The sequence below is a fragment of the Passer domesticus genome, chromosome 1, assembly GCF_036417665.1.
Source record: "Passer domesticus isolate bPasDom1 chromosome 1, bPasDom1.hap1, whole genome shotgun sequence".
In the NCBI taxonomy this organism is placed as follows: domain Eukaryota; kingdom Metazoa; phylum Chordata; class Aves; order Passeriformes; family Passeridae; genus Passer; species Passer domesticus.
The window spans coordinates 52,395,588-52,423,536 of NC_087474.1; the positions used below are offsets into that span (position 1 = coordinate 52,395,588).

The window sequence follows — 27,949 nt, forward strand, 5'->3', positions numbered from 1 at the left end:
CATAGAAAGGTTTTCTGTTATAGACCAGACACTCATAGCTAACAACAAATTCTTAAGTAAGCTTTCCTTTCATTTCTTTGTTTGAGGAAACAATTACCTCAAAGTATCCAAGTAATTTTGGATAATTATAATGAAATACATGGCATTTCTCTTTATTAGAAACTATAGAAAATCATTGTTTTTATAAATATTAGAATGCAGTAATGCAATTGTTCCATTCACCATTTTTTGATGATAGAAAGCTGTTGCTTTCTCTTCAGTCTGTAGACATGTCACATGCAGACACGTTCTGCTGTCCATAAGGACCTAGCAACAAAAAAACCAAAATGAATAAACAAGAGATACTCCCAAAATACCCCATCATGGAGACCGGCCCATTAATACGCTGTTATGGAAGCAGCAATAGTTATGACTGTAGCAATAAACACAACCTCATATGATTTTCATGCTTGTATCCTTTTTAGTCCACAGGTATAGACACTTGTCCTGGCACACAACTTTGTTATTGGTCTAGGACAGAAGTATGGGCTTTCTCCAACTATATTAGCCTACTGCAGCATCCACTAACCTGGGTAACAATGTGGAGGACTTAAACAAAAAAACCCACCAACAACAAAAATCCCAACCAAATAAATTACCAAAACAAAAATAGAACACACAAACCCATGAAAATTCAGTAATCACCAAGTGGAGAAGACCAGAAGGCCAGTGGCAGGTGACTAGAAAAATTCAAATTCCATTTATAAGCTGACTGTGCAGTTCTAATACATGGCTGTATTACAATTACAGCTGCTTCTACTATCCTAAGCCATTTCTTATTTCCCTGACCAGCAGATAAGTTTGTGGGGAAGCTTTATGTGAATTCACAGTTGTTGGATATTCTCAGAAGTGGTCAATGACCTCAATGAGCATCCAGCTCCAACTGTGAATCAGAGTGATACAGCTTTAAACATGGCACAACATGAATGTCCTCAGGCAGGCCCTTTATCTGTTAAGATACAAATGATTCCCTCCAGCTAGGCTGTCCCAAACGCCCAGTGGGGATTTTATCCTATTTAGGAGAACAGCTGTAACATAAGAAAGGAGGGAAATATTTATCCTTTCTAATTAAGAAAGATAACTATTTCCATTATGTTTGTGGACCTCCCACTTAGCATAGTGCTGGGTTCACTTCTAATACTCTTGGTTAGATAATAGCCAAAAACCAGCAGCCATGAGTACTGCAAGATCAAAACATAAAAGCAAACTATCTTCTTTTGCAACATTAGCCTTTGAATATGTGAGAGGGTACAAATCTTAGCAACTAATGACTCAGTATTTAAAATTAAGGAAAAGAGATGGAATTCTTGCACAATTTGTTGGCAAACAGTGAAGGCTGTAAGTGAATACCATTTGCTACTGTTTACCGCAACAGGTGGAGTTAGTGTGTTTTCTGGATTTTTACTTTTTGCAGCTTACTACTCTATAATGCAGCTGTATTAAAGTAGAATTTTGCAGTTTAATTCTTTGGAGATTTTTGGAGATTTTTGCAGCTTGTTGAATGGTTTCAATTAAAGGACATACTATGAGATTTCAAAATTACACAGGCAAATGTCAATTGGAAAATTCTTCTTTTTTCCCCTCTGAAATTTAGAATTTAATACCACTTCAGGGTCTGGAAAACCACTTTTTTGGTTTTCCATTTAAAAAAATATAGCCAAAAGGCAATGAATGTAATCAGAACTGTGGAGGGTAGAGAAAAAGAGCATTGTATTTGCCAGGATCACTAGAAGTCTGTTTTAAAGCTAAGTTGCAACAGGAAGGGAGCTTTGATTTCAAACAGTGCTTTAAAGTGAAGGATCCCTTCCAAATGCTATTACCAAGCAGATCCTATTGTGATGGTAATGACATGTTGCGTGGGAAGTAGTGGTTTTACTTGGATGCAAAGGAAAAGTGCATTGCCATGATTGATGTACCATATGAGGGTCAAACCACATAATCACTAACTCTTACACTGCCCAATGTAGAGGGATTGATTTTTTAAGAATCTAATATTTCTGAAGTTTATTATTTTTACTATGATCCTTTCATTGTAGTGATGAAAATATTTCATGAATTAAATGGATTGTTTCTTTAGATGACATCATTAATATTTCATTTACTTTTTACTGACGTGCAACAACTTCTACTAAATCTGTTTGCAGCTATCATATCACAGTTGTGGGTGGTCTTGTTCAGGCAAAGCACAACTCATTGGATAATTCAGAACTTCTCAAAATGTTATGCAAAGAGAAAGTGAAAAGCAACTAATGATGAAACTCATATTTATCAGCCCTTACTACTCACATTTCAGTTCCAATGTTGAGGATTAACCACTGGTTTAAGTTCACATATAAAAAGGATAGCATCTTGGAAAAGCACTTGGCAGGAGTAGCATGAAAGAACTCTAGAAAACCTTTTTATCTGGCTTCATTTTTCACCTATTATTAAATAACAATTATAAATGTATTCATTCTCCTAATGCATATCTTAGAGCTACCTTCTACACTAATGAGTTCAGGAGAACTACTGATGATTTCAATGAATGCAGGATAAAATCCTTCTCTCTGTTTCAGCCTGCTTGTACTTGATAAAACATCCAGTTCTATATACGAAGTCAACAGAAGTCTCGGGCACAACTAGGTGCCCCCCAGGAGGCCTGCCCTGTATCACATATACTTAACCCTTATTCCTCAGCTGAGGGAACCTCCAAGACTAACAGCCTCTACTACTTAACTCTGTATCAGTTTTCAGCCTCAAGCAAAGAGCATCAAAAAGTTTTTCACCAAAATGCACAAAAAACACCAGGAAAATACAAACACTTTTTAAAAGACAGAGAACCTTCCTCTCCTTTTCATTTGTTAAGTAGGTGTTAGAAATTTGCATTAATATATTTATAACTATGAATTTAGTAAGGCAAACACACCTGATGTTTGATCATTCAATTGTTCATGAATTTGACTAGCCATTGTGTAATTTGACCAGCCACTAATTCAAAAATTAATGGCTTAGATGTGTTCCCACTGCTTTGTTTCACTTCTCCCATGCCATTTCCTATTTAAAATGAAATGCGCTGTTATAAACAATGGCAAGTTTATTGCAGTTTGCAATAAATGTTACTTCTTTCTAATGTTACTTCTTTCTAATGTAATTCCATTTGCATGTGGTACAAAATTTTTCCTGCAGTTAGATCATACAGTGCATAAAGCCCATTAAAGTTTTACAACTATTACTGTTTTTACAAAATCAATATATTATGTATCTATGCCACTGTCCAGAGGACATTCTCTTTACCCCAGATTAACCCATGTGGATCCTTAAAAGAGAACAAAGAAGATTTTGAGTCCTGTATAGAAAACTAACCACCCTTTACATTTCACTTCATAAGATTCAAATGGCAACAACTTCTGTAGTTTGCCAACATCACTGATTGAATGAACCCAGACCAAATTCATGCCAGATTCTTTACTACAGAAGCACAAAATCACATGTTGTTCCTCCTCAAAGAATAGTACCACATAAGGGTATTTTTTCAGTGGGAATAATGGTTTGTTGGTGTCCAACACTTGGTTCTCTGCCATTGTGGAATTGAATTAAATCAGTCCTAGGTCACACATAATTGAGTTAGACAGTGTCCGCTCTTGTAGGTTGTAAAAGGACAGTAGGCCAAAGAAGAAAACTTTGGTTCTACTTGCTTGAAACAGTCTTCATTGAAGAGAAGCCTAGATTTGACCAAAGCAGGACAAGATGTCTTGGAGTAGGTCTTAATTCAGCACTTCCAGCCTCTCATTTACTAACCATTAACAACAGAGGACTCTGTTACAATCCCTACTCTGTGGAGCAGGAACTTGCTTTTTGAGTACCTATCCCATGAAATAATTTAAAATTTGTTTTGACTGTATGGTAGGAATCACTTAGAACACAACTAATGTACACTGTCAAGTTGAAATAAAATTTTCACCCATAATTTCAAAGCACTGGAATAAAATTATCTTATTTTCTCTAAAAATCAATTATCTGGGTAACCTAATTTAATTAAATGAGAACATTCTTTCCATATCAGAGAGAATTTGTGTGTTAAATCACTAAAAGAAAAAAACAACAGATTTAACAGTGATTGATTTTAATAATCATAACCCTATGCTGTTAATACTGTAACCATTTCCTATAAAAAGAGACATTATATTCCAGCTCTGCTATGAAAATTGAAGGAACAGATGCTAGATTCAGGTAAGCCCACTACTGTTTAGATGACAATAGGAATATTATTCAAATCAATTTAATCATTTAAGTCTAATAAAGAATTCAGAATTTCCCTGAATTTTCTAGAGTTATACTCTTTAGAATCTTTGAGCTAATCATCACTTTTAGATCTAAAATCTGAATCTTGTCATTGAGAGTCATTAATAGAAATTGAATGAGTCAGGATAGCAGGAGTCCTAGTACCTTTGTTTAGTGTATTTTCTAATACAAACTAGGTATCTTTATATATGAGCAAGTACTTATGAAAATATTCTTCTCAGTTTTCAGCTATTTCTGTCCCACTGTTAAAGTGCCAGGAAAACAGACCACATAAGTAGACTTTTATTAGTTCTGGTTCAGAAAATAGTCAGAAAAAATGAAAATAAAAACATCATGATTCTGATTTGTGAGCAAAGTCCAGGCAGACTTTTGACAAATTAATAAGTTATGGCAGGGTGGTTCCAAAGAGAAAGAGGTGGTGCTTAAAAATTACTGTGAGTAGTCAAGCCAATCAAAAAAAGGGAAGGAAGAGAAAAGAAAAAAGAAAAAAAGAAAAAAAGAAAAAAAATGCCCACCAAATTCTGCAGATAGAAGATAACAGTTGTTTTTTATTTGACATTTGGAATGCCAATATCTTACTTATACCACCATTCTACTGCTCATTTCCTTTTCCCCCTTTCTTACCCTTTCCTTCATCCAGCACACACACGTCAGCCCACACAGTTGGTTAGTTCATAGAAGCATGGATCTGTGAAAACCAGTGTCCTTGTCTGACCCCATGTCCTTGTGCGACCTGAGCGGCATCGGAAGACAGGAAGGCTGACAACCTCATGGTGATTCAGGCCCTTCTTTTCAAGGCAGAAAGGTAGAAGTCCTAGATTCTGACCTGAGACCCCCTTGCATATACCCTGGCTAAGAGATCATATAGTGCATCAACAAGAGAATACTCTTTGATCTCTTCACATAAGGCCCTGGGTGGAAGACAGGTCCAAACAAATATTGATATTGAAGGACCACCCCTTTCAAGCTCAAGAGTGGTCTATCTCAACAAGCAGTAAACCTGTTAGAAATGCCAGAACACCTGCATGGATAAACAAGAAGTTCTTGGCAAAGATTAGGTGTGAAAAGGAAGTATACAAAAGAGAAAAGTAGAGATGAGCAACCTGAGAGGACAGAGGACAGTATCCAATCATGCAGAGATGATGCTGAATGGGAAAGACACAAGACAGAAAAATTTGAGGTACTGAATGCCACATTTGCCTCAGTCTTTATCAAAGGCTTTGCAGTCAGGGATCCCAGGCCCCACAGACGAGGGGGAAAGTCTGGAGCAAAGAAGATGTGCTATTGCTGGATGAAGACCAGGTTGGAGAACACTTAAGCAAATTAAGGATATATGTAAATCCCTGGGCCCCAGTATGATGCACCCACAAGCACTAAGGGAGCTGGGGGATGTGATGACATCTTTTGTCATGAGATATAAGAACGGTCCCGATTACCTTTGAACAATATGGCAGCTGGGAGAAGTGCCTGGTGACTGGTGGAAAGAAAATGTCAGTCCTGTTTTTAAAAAGGACTAGAAGGGAGACCCAGAGAACTACAGACTTTTCAGCATCACCTCAATTCTTGGTAAGGTCATGAAACAATTAATTCTGGAAATGCTTTTCAGGGACATGGAGAAGAAGAAGGCAATTTGATTTACAAAGGGGAAATCATACTTGACCAACCTGATAACCTTCTCCAATAAAATGAATAGGTTGGCAGTTGAGGGGAGAGGAGTAGATATTGCCAGCCTGTCAGGAGAGCATTTTGACATTGTGTCCCATAGGATCTTCATATGAAAACTGATGAAGAAGAGGCTGGATGAGCAGACAGTAAATTTGGCTGAGAAGTCGCTGAACATTCAGGCCCAAACGGTGGTGATCAGTAGTATGACGTATAGCTGGAGGTCAGCAGCAAGCAGTGTACCTCAGAAGACAGAGTGAGGCTTTTTTCAGTGGTGCTCTGTGATGGGAGAAAAGGCAACAAGCACAAACTGAAACCTGGGAGACTATCTGGAGATCAGGAACCACTTTTTCACTGTAAGGGGGGGGTGACTGAGCACTGGTCCAGGCTGCCCAGGGAAGTGATTGAGTCTCCATCTGTAGAAACATGCAAAACTTGGCTGGACAGTTCTGGGGAGTATGACTGCTGACTCACATAATTTTGTGACTCTGAACATACACATCAAGAGGAGGTCTGCTGTAGGTAAGGAGCTTCTGGGAATCCTTTTGCCCCAGAGGGTCACTTCCAGAAGGTTTTTACAGCTAAGTAGCTGCTTGAAATAGAAATGTTAGTTTTTCTTACTGAAATCAAAGAAAAAATGTTAAAGGCTACCTGTGGCAGGGCTTACATGAATTATGTATTTGAGCAGGAAATAATGTCAAGTGTCTCTGAAACAATAGGTTAATCTGCATACCACCTGGTCTGAATCTAAATTGGTATGGGATATTCCACTCCCAGGCCCACATGAAAACTGCAATTTGGCCAAAGTAGCTTAGAACCAACTCATCTCCAGAAGGCTGTAGAAATGGGAGATACCAATCAAAGCTACCTATAAACACTGCTTGTCAAGAAAGGAATACCATCATAGATGTAAAGTTGACTTGTCAGAAAATATCAAAGATATTAAGAAGAACTTTATTCCTTCACTTTATCATAACTATCATCTCTGACAGGATTCACATGTACAGATCTGGAAGAAATGCTTGGGTCAGCAAGTACTATTTATTTCAACAGATTGAGGAAAAATTAAACAAATGGAGTTGATTTTCTCTATTTTTCCCAACATAATTTTTATCTCCTTGTTTAGCAAGAGAGGAATAAACAGGTTCAAGTAGCTTTTGGAAAGTAGGAGGCAGTTGTGTCAGTGATGACCATCTGAGTTGTTCATATAAATATATCAATGAATATATCAAAAGGATTTTTAGAAATCTTTACTTGCTTTGAAATTCAGTGTCTCATTTCCCAAGGGATTATGTTTAAAGTCTTGATCTATAAAAACAGTTATTTATACAATGGAAGATATTATCTTTGGATATTTTGCCAGCTGTTTTTATACTGTCCAGAATAATTCAAATTATATCCTTCAATAGCTTTGCCCCAGTGCCGCAGCAACACTGAAACAATACTTTTTTTTTTTAACAAGGTAGACGCATATACACTACCACAATAGCATTTTCTACCTTACCACAATTTTACTTTCTCATATATATTTCTCAAATTCTATGCCAAAGACTCATTCCAAATATGAAACCAAAACACCACACCACACCCCACATTTTCACTGGCTGCTCTGTTACACAAATGATCGCAAATGTTCTACTTTTTTTCTACTTGTATGTAAAGCATCTGAAACTACAGTTCAAGGTCACCCTTGAATGTCAAAACTGGAACATCACAGTGTTCCTGGGAAAACAAACACTATGCACAGTAAAATGTTTAAAAAACAGGCAAAGAGAATATTAAAACCTCCCAACCATAACTTTTTACAACAGTTGCCAATACTAATTGAAACAGCGATGAGAAGAGGAAGAATGAATCCTTGAGCTCTATGAGAAAGATTCTTCATTTCCACTCTGTTATATGGTATTGGTTTTAAGAGAAGAAACAGTAACATGCATGGAAAAAATCAGTAAGAGGGCATGGCAGGGAATACTTCTTGTATTTATAATTGCTTTAGGTTTCCAGATAGAAGTGAGGAATCTTTCAGCTGTGCATAAAAGAACCATGAAATAAGAACTAAGAAAGAGTTTTCATTACAGTTCAAGAGAAACCAAAATGTTCTTTTCATTATTATTCAAAAGAAATCAGCAACCAGAAATCCTTAGCCAGATAATTTCCCTAATATAAAGCAAGCAAAAACCTTACAATACATAGAGATGTTCATCATAGTCTGTGTAAGAAAGCAGACTTGAACCAGAAGTGAAACGTTCCAATAAACCTTAGGGTTATGAAAAGAGGAACAAAGTGAGAGAGCTTGTCTTCTCCTTGCATAAAAAGAGCAAGGAGTGTAAACAAAAATTCCTCACATCTTTAACAGGAAATTACTTTCCATTAGACAGTGAAGAAAGAGCTACATGCTCTTTAAATTTGGGTGAAAGAACAGAGGCAGACGAAATGGCATTTCATTTCTGTGCAGTGGCATGAATCCATCAGCATAAAGCTGAGGAAACAAAAGCTCCTCTTTCACTCACCAGAAGACAAGAGGCAGTTCAGCAGAGAGGACAGAGTGGACTATGCACAGTTTCCCTTTTCACAGATGGGACTCTGGGAACGAGTAAGGAGGAAAGAACATGAAGGAAAATGTGTGAATTTAAAAACTGAGTAGTGCAGAAAATAAACAAGGAACACAGGAGTTGTATAAAGACAGATGGACCAAAAAGATAGGAATGTAAAATGAAGGGTTACTGCAGAGGAGAGTGTTCATGTATCACAGAAAATTTGGATTACTGGGGTTGCCTCCAGCTGAGTTTGGGAACTGACTGAATGTGCTCCTCCAACTCCCCACACCTCACAGTTAGAACAGGCTATTTTTCTTTTCTTGTAGAAATGCAGGAATTAAATTATGCTTCTTTCCAATTTGAGTAATGCTATCTTTCAGCTCCACAAAGTTGTCAGATGGACAAAAGACAATGGGTAGAAAAATACCACTGGACTTCCAGGAGCAAAAATGCAATTGGACAAGGTTGAAAACAAATCCAGCAATCCTTTTTTTTTGGGCCTGATTACTGCTAAGGCACAGTGAATCTCTAATATTGTCAGGATGCAGAAGACAACTGTGTATCAACTCATTTCAACTGATGACAACCTATCTTTATTCTCTACAAAACTCTGGGGCTTTATCCATGTATTGAACATGGACAGCAGGATTCTTCCTTGGGTGACCATAGTTTGCACCAGTAAATATGTGAAAACACAAGAAGAGGCACTACCTCCTTAACAAAACAAAAAATAGCAAAGTATCTTCTGTGGGAACAAATTGCCATTAAATGGATGTCATCAGTTCTGATGGTAGCTGATGAGGATGTCCACAGCTGAAAAACATCAAGGGAACAAAAGTAACTTCTTTGACTTAGGCCAAAATTCACTAGAAATTAAGGCAGAAAGAAATCAGGGACAACTGCTCGGAAATTTCCCTTTCTGTGGGAAATAAATGCACAATTTCACAAAAATTTGAATGTTTACACTTTTGTGATTTCCCTCTGGTAACTTTGTGGAAAAGAATGTAAACTTCCCTGGTCTTGCAGGCCATCTTAAGTGAACCTCATCTTTCTTAGCAATGAAGCAAATTCCAGAAAAGCAGAAGAAAACCCAGAACATCTGTCTCTGGACCGGCCAGATAAGCAAGAAAGGCACATCAACATGTAGGTACTGAATTCTGTCACTGAAAGAGAAAATGGATTTTTATCATCTCCAAGACTTCACAGACTAAAAATAACTTTGTTTTCATACCATCTCATTACAAACATGAAAAGATTATTTTCTTGAGAAAGATCGGTAAAAAATAAAAGTTTTCTCATTCCTTAGTTTCGAGACATAACATGTAGGATATGGAATGAAAATAATTAAAGTGCTTCTCTGATTTCTAGATGAACAATAACCAATTGTCAAAAATCCTATAAGATATTTTTCCTTCTACAACTGCATTATATTGTCTTGCTCCTTAAAGAGCATGCCTCACAACAAACAAGCACCCAAGCTGACAGCAGAAATGTGCTGATGCAGTCTCAAAACGAAGAAAGCTGAAGGAGTCAACAAAATTAATCTCTTTTCAAAGTCAGGATGTGAGTGTGGGCACACCCACAGCCAAAGGTTGTAGCATGGTGCTAAACCAGCTAGAACAAACCATGGTATCAAAGAGCAGCTAGGATGTCACAACTAGCCAATGACCTAGTAGGTAGGGGATTGCAGAGGAAATAGTTATGAGTTTCCCTCAGATAAACTCATATTTGTCTTTCATATGCAGGTCAAAAAACCTCAGTCTTCATATACTGTTACACATATATGTAGTCAACCCAAATGAATACAGGAAAGGAGGTAACTCATTTTAGCCTTGGTTTCATAGAGAAACACCCTGTGGCCTTACTTGAAATGCTGTAAGTAAAATTCCCTTTTCTGCATTTGAAAGAAGGATCCTACCTTTTTGTCTTAGAGAACATGTAACTCAATTAGTTTTTTGACCAAAGAAGATTTGCAAAAATGCATCGCTAAGAAACCTGGTGACTTACATAATTTGCTGTAATCCCATGACATTTAACAACAAAATAATGCAAACATTTGACACATTCCAATGAGATATCACCAGATGAGGGGATTAATGGTGGTATCAGTGACATGATCTGGGGCATAAAGTTATCAGTAAGACAGATACATTGAATTTCATTTGGGTATTTAAGCACTCTCCCCTTCCTTCTTCTCCTTCTGCAGGAGAAAAGGCCCCACAAAGTCCCAGTAATAACAAAATATTTCCTCTTGGATGCTTCCTCCATCTACAAATGTTCATTTGAGAATTTGTTTTGAGCCTTTGTTCAAAAGGTTAGTTTCTACTCAGCTTTTTTTGTTTCTTATAAGTATTCTTTCATCTTACTGCTTTACTTTCATGGAAAATAAAAAATGTCTTGCTTATCTAATTTTATGGATTTTTTTTTTAGCTTTATTATTGTTCTTCTAGTGTGTTTTTTCAAGCAGAGGCATAAATAATGCAGGCTTCTTGGGAGCTGCTCAATTTCTCAAGAGCATACATCCCATGGTAATGAGGGCTTGGAAAGAGAGGCAGGATGTGCAATGCTGGAAACCAACATATATGTGCCAGCAAAGAGTTCTTCAGTGATGTGGCTGGATGCTTGCAGTTGCTTTCCAGACCCTTTCTTCCTTTGTCTGTAGCAAAAGGTCCAGATCTGTTGTAGGACTTCAATCAGATGGATGTAATTTTTTTCTGAGCAGAATTCACCTAAGTGATTTCTGAATGACAGCTGTTAGACATTCTTCAGATCAAGAGCAATCTGCCCCTGTGCCATCCTGGCTGCCCAGAGAGACTATCCCCAACTTCCGAGAGGGCAACCTCTTTTGGCTTTAGCGAGCTATCAATTAGGGTCTGTCACTCGAGGGTGAAATCATTCCTTTCTTTCGTAAGTTGCACTTTTATTCTTACATGATGCTGAACATTTTGATTTTACTGATGCATTATGGTTCTTAAATGTTAATACCTAGAAAGTCGTTAGTCAGATAATGATTCAAGAAAGAAAACAAATAACACTACCAGTAGCGCCTTACAGTATCCTGAACAGGCTGTAGAAAGTACGACTGAATGCAACCCAGTGACCCTTGGCACCTAACCTGTAAAATCATTTTCACTCATTTCAAGGAGAGGAGAGTGGTAGAAAAAGGAAACCCTGTGGAAAGAAACAAGAAGGGCTGAGCTCAGCTGGTGTCTCTGTTAGTCTGCCTGGGCACCTCCTGGATGTTCCAGAGAGGCCTAGTGTCTGCCTTGAATTAGCCTCCCTGTGGCCCCCAGATTTGTCCTCACACTTCACAGTTTTTCTCTGTGGCCCTGTGAATGACCATTATTCAACTTTGGCACAAAATCAGTGTGTTGCATAACTAGGAAGAAATCTAGCATGCATCCCTGCATTGTGAGGATCATGTTCAAGCAGTGTGGGCTGCCCTCCAGAACCACAATGTCAATCAAGCAGCAGAAGGATGCTTTTTTTCCATAAGGAGAGAAAAGATGGAGGGAAGGAAACAACTTTAATAAAGCTCTGAGTTTTTTATGCTGTAAACTTAGAGCAGGAATTTCCTTGATATCTGAAACAAAATCTACCTCTGACATTCCAAGCTCAGGCACAAAGCACCTGGCACAAGATCTACTTTGATATATCCAGAACTAAATATCATAATTGATCCAGAGAAAAACCAGATATTCTTGAAGTCTAAACTGTCTCATATTGAGCTTAATGAAAGTGTTGTGACATTCTTCTGACCAACCTGCCTACTGATATGAAGCTAAACATCCATAGCCCAAGGAAAAAAATATCACAGAAATGTAGATTTAAAAGAAGCCGAAGTCCAAAAAGCCTTTAACATATAAACAGCATGGATGGAACCAGTAGCTTGTGTTAACTAGTATCCAGAGCACAGGAATTGCAGGCATACTTCCTCTAAAGGACACAAAAATCTCTAATAGCCTGTTTTCTACAGTTTTTTCCCAGTTTCTCTGGGAAACTGAATGGGACTTTTTTCAGCTAACATTTTCAGTGGTAGAACAGCCAGGGTTTGAAGAGTGCTCCATTGATCACAAGTCAATGATTCCGTTTTGGTACAGTGATTTTTACAGTTTCTGGACTCCTGTGATCAGGTGTCCAAGGCTGTGGTTAACTTGATTAAATTCTACTCTACTCCTCTTTCTGGAAAATGCAGCTGTGGTTTGCTGACTAAGCCATTTGCTGCTTTTAATCTGCTTTTGTAAAGGAAGTTCAGTTCCATAGTTTAACCTTAAATTGTCACTCTCCAGCTTCTTTAAATATGAAACATGTTCCTTCTGTATGGAACAATCTTACTTTGCCAGATGTATTTAAAAAAAAAACCAAATGTTTTCTATCTCTTGCCCTGCTTCACAAATTGTCTTGAGCTTTCACTGCATAGGTGTCTTGGTTTGAAAAGACAGGTGTCTGTCTGCTAAGGAAGGCAGGGCCTCTCTTGAAATGCAAAATGTAAACTCCCTCCCTCTGAATTATTATAATTTTGAAATTAATAGGTCTCTCAGGTAAAGATATGGGAATAGGAGTAACAGTTATTTATTAAGAAAAATAAAAGTAAAAATGCAGTAATTCAAAACAACATTGACAGAGTCAAAAGACAGCCTGTATCCTGTTGGACAGGGTGTTGGTAGCAGTCCCCTTAAATGGTGGGTGCAGTCCTCCTGGAGTGACAGATGTGGTTCCTTTGAAGCAGTGATCCAGTAGAAGGGTATAATTTTCCTCTGAAGGCCCAGTAGTGGTGTAGATGGGCTTGGTCTTCCTCTGGGAATCCAGTGGAAAAGCCTGTCTCTGATGTTCTGAATCTCAGATTATATCCAGGTAGAAATGCTTGGCTCCTCCTCCTGGGCAGAGCATTTCACAATGGGATGATGTAATTTTTTCACTCATGCAGTAAGATTCAATGGCCTCTTAACAGAAGACATTTTCCAAAGGGAAGATGGGTCATAGAAGATATAAAGAAAACTACCCCACCTGGTTTTAACAGGTAGCCAAATTAACAGAAGATAATTGTCCCACATCTAACAGACGGCAATAGAATACACACCCCTAGCCACATCTTGCACTTGCAACCTAAGACAACAGGACAGACTCTAGCCCTAGCAAACAGGTAGATAAATCTCCTTTCACAAGTCTCAGTAGCACCAAACTGATGGTCCTTTGTATGCACCAATCATGGTCCCCCTATGTATTATAGCATATACAACACTATATAGAGTATAGCCAGGTTTTTATATCTAACTACAGCTACATTTCAGTGACTTTTATTAATTTTGTGCTTTCTTTCTCCACCACTCCAACTATGAACCCTTTCTCTAAAAGAAGACATGCTCCAGGGGCTGAGCTTTGGGGGTTTTTTAACTTATCTTTCTTCATGGAGGTTTTAACTTACTGCCAATCAACTCATTTATTAAGAAAAAAAAAATTAAGCTAGACAATATTTCCACAACTCATGCTTTTTTTTTCTCGGACCTGAGTTGGAATGCAAGAATTCTTATGCTGAAATATGTCTACCCAAACTAACTTTTAGAGATGTGTTAATTGCCTTAAGTGAATTGGCATTCAGGTAACTGAAGGCAATTACTGAAAAAAGAAAAGTAGTCCAGTGTAGGCAAACCATGGTTGTTCAAACAAGTAGAAAACTTAATAATTTGGCTTGACTTTCACTGCTGTTATTTTCACAGCTACAATTCATATGGTCTTTCGTTCATCTCACATTTGTTTTTCTTGAATGTAAAAGGAAAATCTGCAGGCAGATAAGTCAGTCCCTTGCAGTGAAAAAAAAAAAAAAGGATTTGAAGCAGACTGAAAAATTTTACTTTCACTTTATTTCCACCTAATTAAAAAAGTACCCACAAAAGAAAAGAAGTGAGAATTTAAACAGTCAAAGATCGTCTGAGTTTGGATGACACCAGTTATGATGGGTAAAATAAAGCTTGATAGAACCAGGACATTTTTATAATGTCAAGCTGAAGAGACCCTCACTTAAGAGTAAAATTTTCATAAAGAAAATGGAAAAGTCCAGAAACTTACACAGACTGCTACAGCTGGCAGATCAAGGAGCCATTAGAGGCTATAGTGAAGTTAAACAATTCTTATTTACTCAGGAACTTCAAAAATCACTGGCTAAGAAATTTTGAAACTTTGCTGAGTGTGGTGAAATGTTCCAGCTAAACCTTTGAGCTTAACTGCTGAAACAGTGCCAATTATATCTTTGTAAGCAAGTGGCAGATAGAACATTCATACCAAGTTGGGGCTTGTTTCAGTGATTCATGGAATGAAAATTATGAAGGAGAAGCTTGTAACCTTACTAGAGTAGAAGTTCAGCTTAAAAAAATCAGCTGAACTCATGAAATATCAAGATGGCATAGCGAGGTAGTATTGCTAAAATTATAATCCAGCTCTTGAAGAATGGCTGCAAATTGCCCCCCAAATGTTAACAAGGACCCATTCAGCAATGCTGGAAAAAATCCCACTACTACGTCACTGGAGCATTATGTAACAGCTTGCAATCTGTACTTGGCCAGGTGAATTATTTTTAAAAACCTTGCACTATGAGTTATGATAGAGCACAAATGTAAACCAAATAATTTCTTACAGAGACCTGAAGTATAGAACAGTGAAACAGTTAAGTAATTATTGAAAGAGACGGTGTACTTTTTCTTGATGACTATGAAGTAAGAGTTGCTGAATATAGGGCCTCAATTTAACTGCATCATTAAAAGTTCAAGGCAAAAGTTATTCATTAATAAAAGGAATTGAGTACTTTTTCCTCTTGTCTATTATGAGAAACTATTTCCTAGGTCCTCACACAGCCCTTCGCCAAAACTATAGTCTTTCATTTATGAGAGTACTGAGGAAACCTGAACACTTTCTACCAGTTCTTCTTGCATTTATGGTGAATCAGGTTCATCATGAACTGGTCATCCCTAAGTAACTTTGCAAATATAGGTTCTTTTGCCAGTCCAATATTCTGGAGTCTCTGCTTAAACCAACATGTATTCACAAAACATCAATCAAAAACTACAAATTTACACTGTTAAAAGAACACCCTATAAGCATAAACCTAGACTCTTAGCCATGTAAAATGCCCAATTGCCTTCTATTCCAAGTATAAAAACTGTTTCCAAGGGAAACATAACCTCATTTTGCTGGTTTTGTACAACTTCTCAACGTTTTTTCTAAAACAGCCCAGTTTTAGTTCAGCATATGCATTATGAATGCTGCCCATTCACTCTCTTCTTGAGCTTGTGGAAGAGCAGGTAGTTGATATGGTTTTTTAAAGTTCACACAACACATCTGCCATCAAGGCAGATGGATCTATTTCCTCCTCTTCTCCAATCATGTGTTCCCTCACTCCCTGTTTCGCAGATGACCACAGTGGGACTGCAAAAGCAAGAGTCACACTGCAATTGAGTCCGCTTTACAAGAAATGCTCTTTTGGGTTGAGGTTAGGGAGGGATAGTTATGCCCTGGGCGAAAGGGTGCAGGCAGGAATTTATTTGCAAGCAGCTGATGTTGTGCAGGCAGTGCCTTCCTATGTGCAAAGAAAATGAAAATACCAAGCTGATCACTGCCATAAATCAGCATCTTGACAGCTTCGTTAAGTTTGCTTATTATAGTAAATAAACACATCCAGTAGCATGCACAACAGGATCAAACCTGTAGCAGCCAACTACTGTGACTGTGTATTAAAAAGCAATATAAGTGAATATAGATATTTAAAAAATCTATAATATAAATCAAGTATTTGGAAAAGAACCTCCAAACTTAAAGCTGACTAAGGCATTTTTAGCTTCAAACTTTGTGATAAGGTAAGGCTTTCAAATAAATTTCACAGTCTATGGGGTTTTCCACCTACATTTTAACTTCCTGTGTTGCATGACACAGTTGAAAAGAGATTTTACAAAGTCCCAGAAGCCTGGCATATTTTCCTGAACTGCATTAAGTGAAGGTGACACAATGCCTACATGCCCTACTTTTATTAATTTCTAATTTTTTAAATCACCATTTATCATGGTCACAGGTAATCCTACACTTGCCAAAACCCACTAAAACATGCAGAGTCAAGCATATAAAATCATAGATGTTAGTTGTTTATTTAGTCAGACATTTCTCCATTATTATACTTAATGATTTGAAATTTATAATTATATTATTTCTTGTGAAAAGCTGCTCCTTAATCTTAACTTGTTGCATTTGCTTTGTATGAAGAAAGTCCACCTTTAATTTGGAGAGGAAAAAGTTATCTTTGGGTCCATTATAAATTCAGACTGTCACAGTGAGATACACTTGCAAAATATATCTCACACCTACGCCTGAAGCTGAACCTCAAACCTGGCTGGGGTGGGTTATGTTATGATATCGCAACTCAGAAATAATGTGTTAGCTTCATAGAAATTTAATCCTCCTTTTTGGAGGATAAAAACCTTTCTGGACAACTGTGGACAACAGAGTGTGTTAGCTGCTCTTGAGAAACTCCACACAATTACTACACCCTCCTGGAGAGTAAGCCTAGAAATATCCAGGGATGGTCTGGTGGTTTTAAACTGAATAAATAAACTTCTCCATTTCCTGACAGGCTCTAGCAAACTGCTGTCTAGCACCACTGAACCAAGCGGTAGATGGCAACCAAGCTGAGTCTGAAGGGTTCACCTCTGTAACTATATGCTGTACAAAGTGTCCCACAGAACAGAGTCTGTAGCAAAACAACTTCCAGCTGAGTTATTTTGGGTTGTCACTGCATAACAACAGGGTGATACTTGTATGAGCTACATGCAGCAAAGAGAACTACTGTTCTGTCTTTCTTCAATGCCTGGAACAGGATGCTCCTCTTGTGCCTCCTTTCACCTTAAATATTAATTTAAAAATTAGGGACTGGAAGAATTTAGGCAACTCCAAGAATGGCTTTATCATAATTTGTGAGACTTCTAGGAAAATCCTGTCAAAATTTTTAACAGATGCAAAGTCATGATAACAGATGAGTTCAGAATGGATTAAAAAAATACCAAGAAAAAACTGTTATTCTTTTTTGTGGGAGTTGTTTTCTTTTTTACTAATTTGCCTGGGGAACTTAGCTTAATTTGTGAGAGGTAATTAGAACCTTGACATTACATGCTCAGAGTTCTTCATATTGTTAAAGGCTTTCTAGTTCAGGGCTTTAGACAATAAAAGTAACCCTACCTTCAAGCTAACTATTTAAAATGAAACAATCTGATGCTTAGATCCCTCTTCTCAGCAAGCTAAAACTGTATTTTCTTCAAATGACTTTTTAGTTACTTTTTTTTTTCCTTTGGATCAGGAGCATACATTAGTTTGTTCCTAGACAGTCTTTTCTAAGGATATCACTATTCTCAAATCCCAGCCTTTTAGAATCCAGCTTTTTCTACCCAAAGGCTACCTTGTCCATAGAAGAAAAATGCACAAAAAGCTTTTCTTCCAAAGCTGTCTTTGCATTAGAAATTCAGTGTTGCATGGTAAACTACTGTTGACAGCAGGTTTTCAGTGATGTTTGTAACTAAACACACAAAGAGACATGGAGAACATTGCCAAAGCAGACCCAACAGAGTCCTTGCTGTTTGAATGTCTGCCTAGGGGTGTGAAAAGGAAAATCAGCAAGTTAATCAGCTCAATTTCTCCACTGAAACAAAAGTCCAGGCAACAGGAATTCCTCCCTTTCTCCTTCCAGTTTTTTATGGTAGTCGATTAAACTACTTAAGCCCATGAATTAAAGCAGCATCAGGTCCACATCACCGGTGAGCTTTGATTGTAGATGGAAGAGGCATACCTGAGTTAACATTGTTCTTCATTACTTAGGGCTCCCCACATTTCTAAGCAGGGAAGGGAGGATAAAACATACTTGAATCTTCTTACCCACAACTGGATTTACTACCCACCTTTCCATAGCATGTACTTGTGCGTCCTCTCATGCACAGGCTCTGTGTAAGTCAGCCTGGGAAACTCTTGTCAATGCCAGGTGAGATATGAAGAAGAAACAATACAGCTTTATTTGGAGGCTGGCATTTTGTTTCTATTTGCCAGTGCAGCTATATTTGAGAATGAAGAATATGTGATATTAAAGTAATAGGAAGCAAATAAATAGTGTTTCCCCACAATATTTCCCTTCTAGCAAACTTCTCCAGCCTGAAGCAAACTTTTAGTTTGAGTAGCCTTCAGGGAATCAAATTGCTGACCTGCCATCCTCAAATGGCTCCGTGTATAATGTTATAATCCCTGTGAGCAAATCAATTACCAACTGGAGGAGAAGCTTTGCAGGCCTACACCAAAATGCAGGACCTGTCTCAACAGTCAATCTAGTCATTCATGTCTGAACAGAGAGGTAAGAAAAGTATAGCATCCCTTCTATCTCTTTTTCTATTTGCAGTATAATTTACTGATCTTTTTACTCTCATTATTGTTATTAAGATAGGTGACTTCTGAGATGTCTATTATCACAAACAGCTCTCCTGCTAACCACTGTTCACTGAAGCCTTTTGCACAATCCCACTTCACTTCTGACACTGACAAATTATTAGCACTTGAATTGTTTACTGTTTCTTTTGTGGACTGAATTACATGTTAGCCCTAATTTCAATAAAATGTGTTTGCCTATTTCCAAGAGTGCAATTTTTAGGGGGAAGCAGAAATAAATTGTTTAAGTCATGTTTGACAAGATACGAGTTCAGTAACCTTTCTTGTTATAGCTCCAAGGCTTTCTAATCTCCATGAAAAGACACTCAAATTATGGCCTTTAAATTATTGCGTAAGCTTTTTGTATGTAACTCGCCAGAGGTAGTCACATTCTCTGTTTAACTCATTTTCTGGATGCCTACTTTGAAAGCTGAGTTTTGAATTACGTAGGTGCTGGTCAGATACGACTGGAGCCATTCTGTGTTCCATAGATCAAGCTAATTCACAGTATTGGAATTTCCAATTTCTCATCAGGCCTTAGACATCTCAGATTTCCCAAAAATGAATTGATGCATTTAGCTTAATTTCTCTGCACGTTGGTTTCCAGGATGCAAACACTTCATTTGTTTAATTGGTATGGTGAGGAAAAAATTCTTGACACAATTTGAAAATGCATTGATATTTTTTTAAATGCACTTTTGAGGAAATAATGCATTATTAGAAGCACAGTCTAAATGCATGAAATTACTTTCAATCACAACAAAAAGCATTGAGATTAATTGCAAGCTCCAAGAATAGTATCTACCAATAAATATTGAAAATGTTATGCAGAAAGAGAAGCATGGGATTGTGTGATTGAGTAAATCTTTTTAAACATAGAGACATAAGGCACTCACACAAGTTCAAGCTGACAGCCTTACAAAATGCAATTTCCTACTACTTGAGTAATTGAATATGCAAACTTAATATCCTCTGTTAGCAGACAAAAGCTTTATGCACATACTTTACACAGCTGAACCTGTCTAAATCCCAAGCAAATTTTGATGAGTGTGTTAAGCACTGATTATAAGCATAATTAAAATCTCTGTTCTAGTAAGGTCCCGTACTGATAAATGTTATTGCAAGCAAAAAAAGTGATACTAAGACCACAAAGATACATAGTTTCCTTCATTCTTCACCTTCTCTGATTTTTTTAATTTTTCATTTAAACATTTTTCTGTTTACACAGTCACTGCTATATTTGTGGCAAAGAATATACTTTAAACTTTTCTGGCACCTAGAGTCAAAGATGGTGTACTTAAATTTAATAGATAGATCTATTTCAATATCTTGACAAAAAGTGCTCTAGGTTTTTTGCCTTATTCCAGGAGAAAGGGTCCATTCCACTTACAGATATACATTAATGTATTAATATTTAATGTGTCACTGCTATATGGCTAAATAAAAGCAACTTAAAAGTAGTTTTACTTCTATATTGCTACGGTTGTACCCATGAAGCTGGGGTTGCTTTTGTTCCCTATAGATAATTCTGAAACAGGCTATACATGCTTTGCTATTGCTTTTTGTGTTCAGAGCCATTGTGTAAAAGTGTAAAAATGGATCATCTGACATACCTATTGACCTGTGTCTTCACACAGCTTAGACTGCTGCTGAGAACTATGTGCTGGATTAAGTAGATTAGTATTTTTCTAACATGCAGATGAGGTGACTCATTGCTTTTATAGATAATAAAATCATCAATTAATGTCCTAAAGCTCCACTATAAACACACATTTTGTACACATACAAAGGTAAGTACTAAATACTGTTGAAAATTCTGCTTGCTGTGTATTCTGCTGTAGAATATTTTTGTCATAGCATTTTTTCTATCATCCGTATATATTAATATATAATTCCATATTGTAATTGGAACTAAAACATTTGCATTAGAAATAGTTCAAAATTACTCCAACTACAACATGAATACACTTACATGTTTTGAAATTAAAAAAACACCCAATCTTCTTGGTAGTGTAGAGCACAAACAGTATTTCACTGCATCTAGTTATGAACATATAGTGTAATGTGACTAAAATGGTACATGTATGCGACTGCTGCTTATTCCTTGGAACTGCAGTTGAAGAACAAAATAAATTTGTTGAACAGACTGGGGAGGAGAGGGGGAGGTGGGGAGAGGACATAGAGAAAGAGGGGACCAGATAAACAAAACTTAATGTATTCCAAAGTAATAAAACTCCCTGGTAAAACCCCAACTGACATTTTTAGACAAGAAAAAGAAAGGAAATGGAGTCAAAATACAATCAGAAAAGAAAAGTAGGACAGAAAGAGGATTTAGAAGTTTAGAATACTTGGTGAAAATTAGAGATAGACCACAGCAAGAAGACTTGATCCAGATACCTCTAAATTTTGGAGGACATTTAATAGCCTGAACAGGACTTGAGTGCTACAAAATTGCCTTTTTTATAATGGACTTACAGCCAAACTCCATTTCCAAACTCTGGGATAGTTTGAGAGTGTCTTGATTCACATCCTGAATCTTCCACCCATGCCTGCTGGAAATCTTACGTTAATGCAATTGTTGAAAAACCATGTGGTGAGCCAAGATTCTGTTTTCACCAGTTCAGTCTCCTGAGCTGTTCTGGGCCACCACTTTCGTCTGCTGGAAATAGTGTGTGAGGTTTGACCTGGGCAGCTTGAGCGCCTTTCTGCAGCACACAGACAGAGGTTTTATTGTAAGCTTCCATTTTCAGGGCTTCGGTCCCTCCTACACAGTTCAGTAACCAGTCAATTTATATATTCTGCCTGAAGCTCCCTCTGGCTTCATAATACAATCTCTGAAATGAAGAAAATGTACCTAAAAGCAGATACAGCCGTTCCCAGGCCACTTATTCAGCTCTAGGCTGCCTGCTGGCATGAAGACACTTGTAGCCAGCTCAGTGTCCCAGGGCAGTTTGCAACACTGAATAATGGTCAGCCCCCTGCCCTGCTCTCCAAGCAGCTACCTTCCCACCATACAGCACTTTGCTATATCAGTTTTCCCAGTATATTCCCTATGTGGCGTCCCCATTTTTTCCAGGACAGTGAAAGACTTTACTTTGGAATCAGCTTGCTTGCAAACAGGTTTTGTTTGAAGGAGATTGCAGTGAGGAGGAAAAAAAAACTAAGGATGGGTTGGCTGAAATAAGTAGCTTTAAGTGCTAGAGATAATTTCTACACATTTTTCTCCTTGTGTAAAGTTCAAACAGTGGCTTAGCAAGATGCAAATTCCAATGCCTTCTTTTCCCTGCAATTTCACTGATTCTGATGGCTTCTGTATCCTGTGAATTTTCTGGCATGTACTATGGGAAGGCTCACATTAGTGCCCTTTCCTGTGTGGGGACATTGACTCTGCTCTTTCTGCTACTAACTCCTCTAGCAAACTTATCTGAAGCCAGCCAGTAGATCCAAAATTACTTAGGTGAAATATAGCCACAGACAGTGTAATGAAAATAATAGAGCTGAAGATCGATATAATTATTGTACAACATCACCCTCCAACCCCCCAAAATACCTACACACACAAACCATGCAAGAGGAATTGAAAGGACTTTTGGGCTCCCTTAGTTTAGGTTTAAGGACTTTCCAATGTGCTCCATATGTAGCCCTCCCACTACAGAAAGGTGAACAATAGGGACTACCATTTAAGCTGATAACCCAGCATGTTTGCTAAGCTTTTTCTTAGCTCCTAACTCTTACATACTGACAGTTACCTCCCTGATATCATGAAGGTATTTGCACATACAGTAGTAAAACAGTACTAATATAGTATAGTGCCTTTTTTTCCAATAAATAATGTGTTGTGCGGCCCCGCGTTTGTGCTTCTGCATGCAGGAGAGGAAAACAGATTTCCTGTATTTCTAGAAATTTTATGATCTCAAAAAGTTGAACTGAAAAACTGAAGCATTAAGCTTTTCCCACAAGCAAGAGATGAGCCTGTGTATCCTAACTGGGACTGTCAATTTTTTAAAAGAAATACTCAACTTTGACATTCTTTTTTTCTTTTAACATATGAACCATCTAATGTTGTCAAATGGATAATAGCTTTAAATTTAAAAACCCCTGATTTTAAAATATAAATTTGAATGTTTTGATGATTTTTTTTAAAAATTAATTTTGTAACTGGAAGGTTCATCAAATCTTATACATAAACTAGCGTAGTGAGGCTCTAGTATAGGTCCAGTTACAGGAAACTACTCTTTCAGATAATTTCAACAGCAAAAATCCCACAAAATTTTGAAGCTACCATTTCTATCGTGGTTCTATCAACTCAAAACTGCCAGAGACTTATTTTATAGATAGACAATTTTTAAACCTGCGGTCATTTTTTGTATTTTGTACATAAAACATTTTAAATGTGGCATCCCTCATTCTGAAAGGATAGAAAAAGAAAGACTTATTTCCTTTTCTCAGAAAAATAGCCACATTTCATTTTTGGCACATTTCAATTTTAGCAAGAGTCCCATCAGAGACTTATGGGGCTCCTTCTGCGGTGTTTTTCTGGATTTCATGTTAGACTCATTACCTTGTACCTCCCTTGTGATCCTGGTAAGACTAACATGGAAGTGGAAACTTCAAGCAGCATTTCCCACAGAAACTGGCTGGCAGGTGAAGACAGGCTGATGCTTTTTGCACAGGAATACAATGTACAAAAGAAAACAAGCTGAGAACTTTTTGCAGCCCATGATGTCCACACTGATTGTAAGGGACCCGGGAATTTGGATGGCTATGGCTTTTAAAAGGGACCTGGGAATTTGGATGGCTTTTGTTTTTTAAATCAAAAAACCAAAAAGCATGAAGACCATAGATTACTTTATTCCACTATCCAATAATTCTATTTATATTTAATCAACAAAAGAAGTGAGACACAAAAATAGACTTTTTTTCTTTAACTGTGATTCACCAGGGCCTAGAAAAGTAACTTATATTAGAGCAAAAGTATATTTCTTTTTTCATTTAATATATACATTTTGCAAAATCAAGTTGCAACTTTTGGTTGCCTTTTATTATGATTTTTATTAATTATCTTCTGAGCAATTCCTTTCAAGAAAGAAATGCTTTATGAAAACACTCTGGCAGGAATACCAGAATATGTTTTTGGATCTCTAAGGAGATTGTGTCTCATGATTCATCCTGCACAATTGGATTCCAAATCATTGCTTTTTATGTTCAAATATTTTCTTATGTAAGCAGGAATTCATACACTCATGGCATGGGAAAAATGTGGTAAATCATATTCCAATGCACACATACAACCTGTCATGTTTAACTCCCAAGGACTTTTAAATAGCCCGAAGAAAAACACAAATAAAATGAAATGCAAATAAAGCTAATTCTAAAAGTAGAAAGAAAAAAATGTATCCCCCACATATATTCCTGAAACGTTTCACCAAATTAATGTTTGTTATGTAGTACTTAGGTTTTCATAGTTTTATTGACAACAACGACCAGTTTATTTTCAAACCCTACAAGTAATTCACCAATCCTCAAAATGTTTCTGTAATAAGCAAACAAATTTTATTTTACAAAGATGGAAAAAAAAGTATAGTGAACTACCTCATTATGGCTAAACTTAAAATCTGTGAGAATCAGTTCTGAAGCCTAAGGGTTCTGAGAGTAATTTCCAGCACTGAAGTCACTGGGTTCTTCAATTGTGTGTGGCAAAGGAGGTGGATTAACCTCAACCAGGGCACACCCCAGCCTCCCCCCTCTAAACAGACTGGATGCCCAAAGGAGGACACACTCTGCTTGGGCACATCCAAGCCTCTCAATGGCTAACACTAGTGTGCTCTGTGCTGCCATTGCAGCCAGCACAAGGAGGCATTTGCTCTCCACCCCTCACTTCCTTTTCTGCAGTAGAAACAGGTTTCTTCAGAAACTCATCCAGCTACTGAGCCTTACCCCTTGTTCTTTCACCTGTCCCTCTATAATTCCCTGAAATTTCCCTAATAATTTAATAAGATTAAAGTGTTCAACAAAAAGAGCTATTAAATTTGGATTTCATACCATCTCAAGGCTTGCTTTTGCCACAAGGCCTACCAAACACTGCCAGACAGTAATGCTCAGCCAAGACAGAAGAATAGCTATCAACCAATGAATCTGTAAATGAGCTCATCCTACCACTATCCAATTCTACCAATTTCTTCATCCACATGTTGTTTCTTGTAATTCATCTAGGTTTTAATCTTCTGGAAGCACAGTAAACTCTTTTCAATATCTTGGTATTATCTCTTTGAGAATCTCAGCTCCAGAAAATGGGTCAAGGGTGCTCCTGCAACATAAACCCTTACTTTATTCTCCACAAGTTACTCTCCTACCACAATGCAAAACAATAACTGATGCCATTATAAGCAAATCTTAGTACTTCTCTTTGCCATCTTTAAATGTGTTCTCATAGACTCACCACCTCACTGATAGGTGTTTTGATTTTTGTTTGCTAGCTCTTAAAGCTTTTCACCTGATGATAGAGAAATAATCTTCCTCCCAATTGATCGGGCTCTGCAATGCATTTAAGTGCATAGAACCACCATAGTCCTGCAAAGGATCCTAAGGGCTCCCCTAGTCCCTGATCCAGTCCACAGCGCACCCTCTAATCCATAGTAGCTCCAAAAGTACATTATTGGCAGATATTCATCCAGCATAGTTGTGAGAACTCAACAAATATGCCTATGAAAAACATACATTTCCCAGCAGTCTACAGAAACTTACCAGCATCCTTACTGTTAGAAAGGTTTTCCTAACATCTAATCTGTGCAATATAACCTCATTATTTCTACTACATGGGCATGCTAAAAAAAGAATTCCTGGTAGTTTGCATCAGTCTTCCAAATATTTGAAGACTTTCATCATATCTTTACTCCATCTGCTCTACTTCAGTTTAAACAGGCCCAAATTAAGGCAACAGTCCATCACTTGGAATGCCTTAAGTCATCCGACTGTTGCCTGTAGGATCCTCCAGGATACTGCCAGAAGCTTTCTCTACAACAAATGGAATCAATGCCACTGGCCACAGCTAAGCAACAGTGGCCGAACCTCTGGAACAAGATAATTGAGAAGGAGAAAACACTGCATCCCAACAGCATCTGTAAGAGAGGAATAAGGATGTGTGAAAAAAAAAGCTCTGAAGACCCAAAATTCAGGGAGGAAGAGGAGGAAGAAGTGCTACAGGCATCAGAGTAGAGATTCTTCTGTAAGACAGGACAGGAGAGGAAAGGACAGGAGGGCAAGTTTCTTACCTTTCATTTCTAAATTGCTCTTCGTACTCAAGGGGAAGAGAGGAGAGGGGCAAGGTTCTTACCTTCCATGTCCAAATAGCTCTTTGTACTCAAGGAGAGCAGCAGCGTTCTTACCTTCGACTTCCAAATGACTCTTTGTACTCAAGGAGAAGAGCAGGGTTCTTACCTTCCATTTCCAAATGGCTCTTTGTATCTCAGAAGAGAGGAAAATTTGTTACCTTCCACTTTCAAGAGGCTCTTCACACTTGAGGGGAGGAAGGCAGAAGGGCAAGGTTCTTACCCTCAAGAAGAGAAGACCCCTACCTCCACAAGGCCCTCTTCCTCAAGGTTTTCTCTGAGTAGCCAACCCACCACTTTTTTCACCCACAGCTGTGACCTGTTAAGGACAAGGCTGTTCCTCTTGTTTTGTATTTAGTACACCTGTGTCTTATCAGGGGCCAGGTTGCCTGTTAAGTCATTAGAGCTCATCCAGTATTTTCTAGGTTTTTTCTTTTAAGCAGTTTCCTAGACAGTTTCCATCAACAAGGGACAAGTATTTTTTTATTTCGGAAAGATTTTATTAAGTATATCTTACCCTTTAGCCAAATAAAAAGGAGAAGCGTCAAAGTAATTTTATACTTGCACAGTAAACATAAACTTGGCACATGTGCTATACAGTAGATTTGCTTGCTGTGAGACCATCTGATGTATTGGGGTTGAAGTTAGACAGCCAGGTAGGTTTGACATATTTTGTCACAAAAAAATCCAAGATTGTCTAGACAAAGATGCTATTTTTGGCTCAGAATCAGTGTTTGCCTGCAGATCCTTGAGGTGTAGCAGAATAGTCTGGTACTACATCACTGTATGTTTATGTCTAAGCATGTGTCAGCAGTGTCCTGGCTTCCTGGTCTTTGTTAATGAGATTGCAGACAATTGACAAAGGAAAATGATTACTCACCTTTATCTAATATTCATTAGATCACATTTTGAATACTCCCAATTTTGGCTCCCAGTGTAAGACATTGCTAAACTGGAGTGTGTTGAGTGAACGCCAACAGAATGGTCAGGGCTGGCACTCCTGCCCTGTGAGTAGAAGCTGCAAGAGAAAGGTTGTTCAGCCTACAGACAAGATGGCTTTGGGAACACCTTACAGAAGTCTGTCCATATCCACAGGAAAGTTAGCAAGAATGCAAATTCCTCTGATGTAGGGGCATGGTAGATCAATGAGAAACAACGGTCCCAGACTAAAGGAGGAGAAGTTCCAATTGGAACAAACTGTCCAGGGATCTCTGTGAGGACAGCAAAGCACTGAGACAGGCAGTCCAGGAAGGTGTGGAGTTTTTGCCATGGAGGCTTTAAACACCTGACCCAACAAAGCCCTGAGCAACCTGGTCTAAATGCTGAATTCACTATTAACTCTGAGTGGGATGTTAGAGCAGATGCCTATCTGAGATCATCTCCAACCTGAGAGATCCCATGGAAGGCCATCTTCCAAATTCTCTCATGATTACCTTTGGGTTATGCAAGCCACTGAATATACTCCCATGTTCTTAAGGAAGGTCTAAGTGCAGAACAAATCGATGAAAAGTATTAAAAATTATAAAATGGAAAAAATGCAACAATTCTTACTGCAAAATGGTAATTGTGAATGGAATTGGTAACAGGATGTCTTGATTGCTAGCAGGAACACTTAAGACTGTGACTTAGAAAATCTCTAACTCTTTTGACATTTTCTTT

The 27,949-nt window shown here is 37.8% G+C and overlaps 2 long non-coding RNA genes across 3 annotated transcripts in view; both read right to left on the reverse strand.

Moving 5' to 3' along the window:
* Positions 1–27,949, reverse strand: part of LOC135300667 (uncharacterized) — a 152,828-nt gene that overhangs the window by 8,339 nt on the left and 116,540 nt on the right. The gene's annotated exons all lie outside the window — the stretch shown is intronic.
* On the reverse strand, positions 24,263–26,725 carry LOC135288065 (uncharacterized). 2 transcript variants are annotated; one of them, XR_010351401.1, is made up of 3 exons: positions 26,537–26,725; positions 26,400–26,426; positions 24,263–26,080 (listed from the first exon to the last, which is right to left on the reverse strand). It is a non-coding gene; the product is annotated as an uncharacterized LOC135288065 (long non-coding RNA). The 2 variants fall into 2 exon arrangements; XR_010351400.1 differs by having other exon boundaries at positions 26,514–26,551.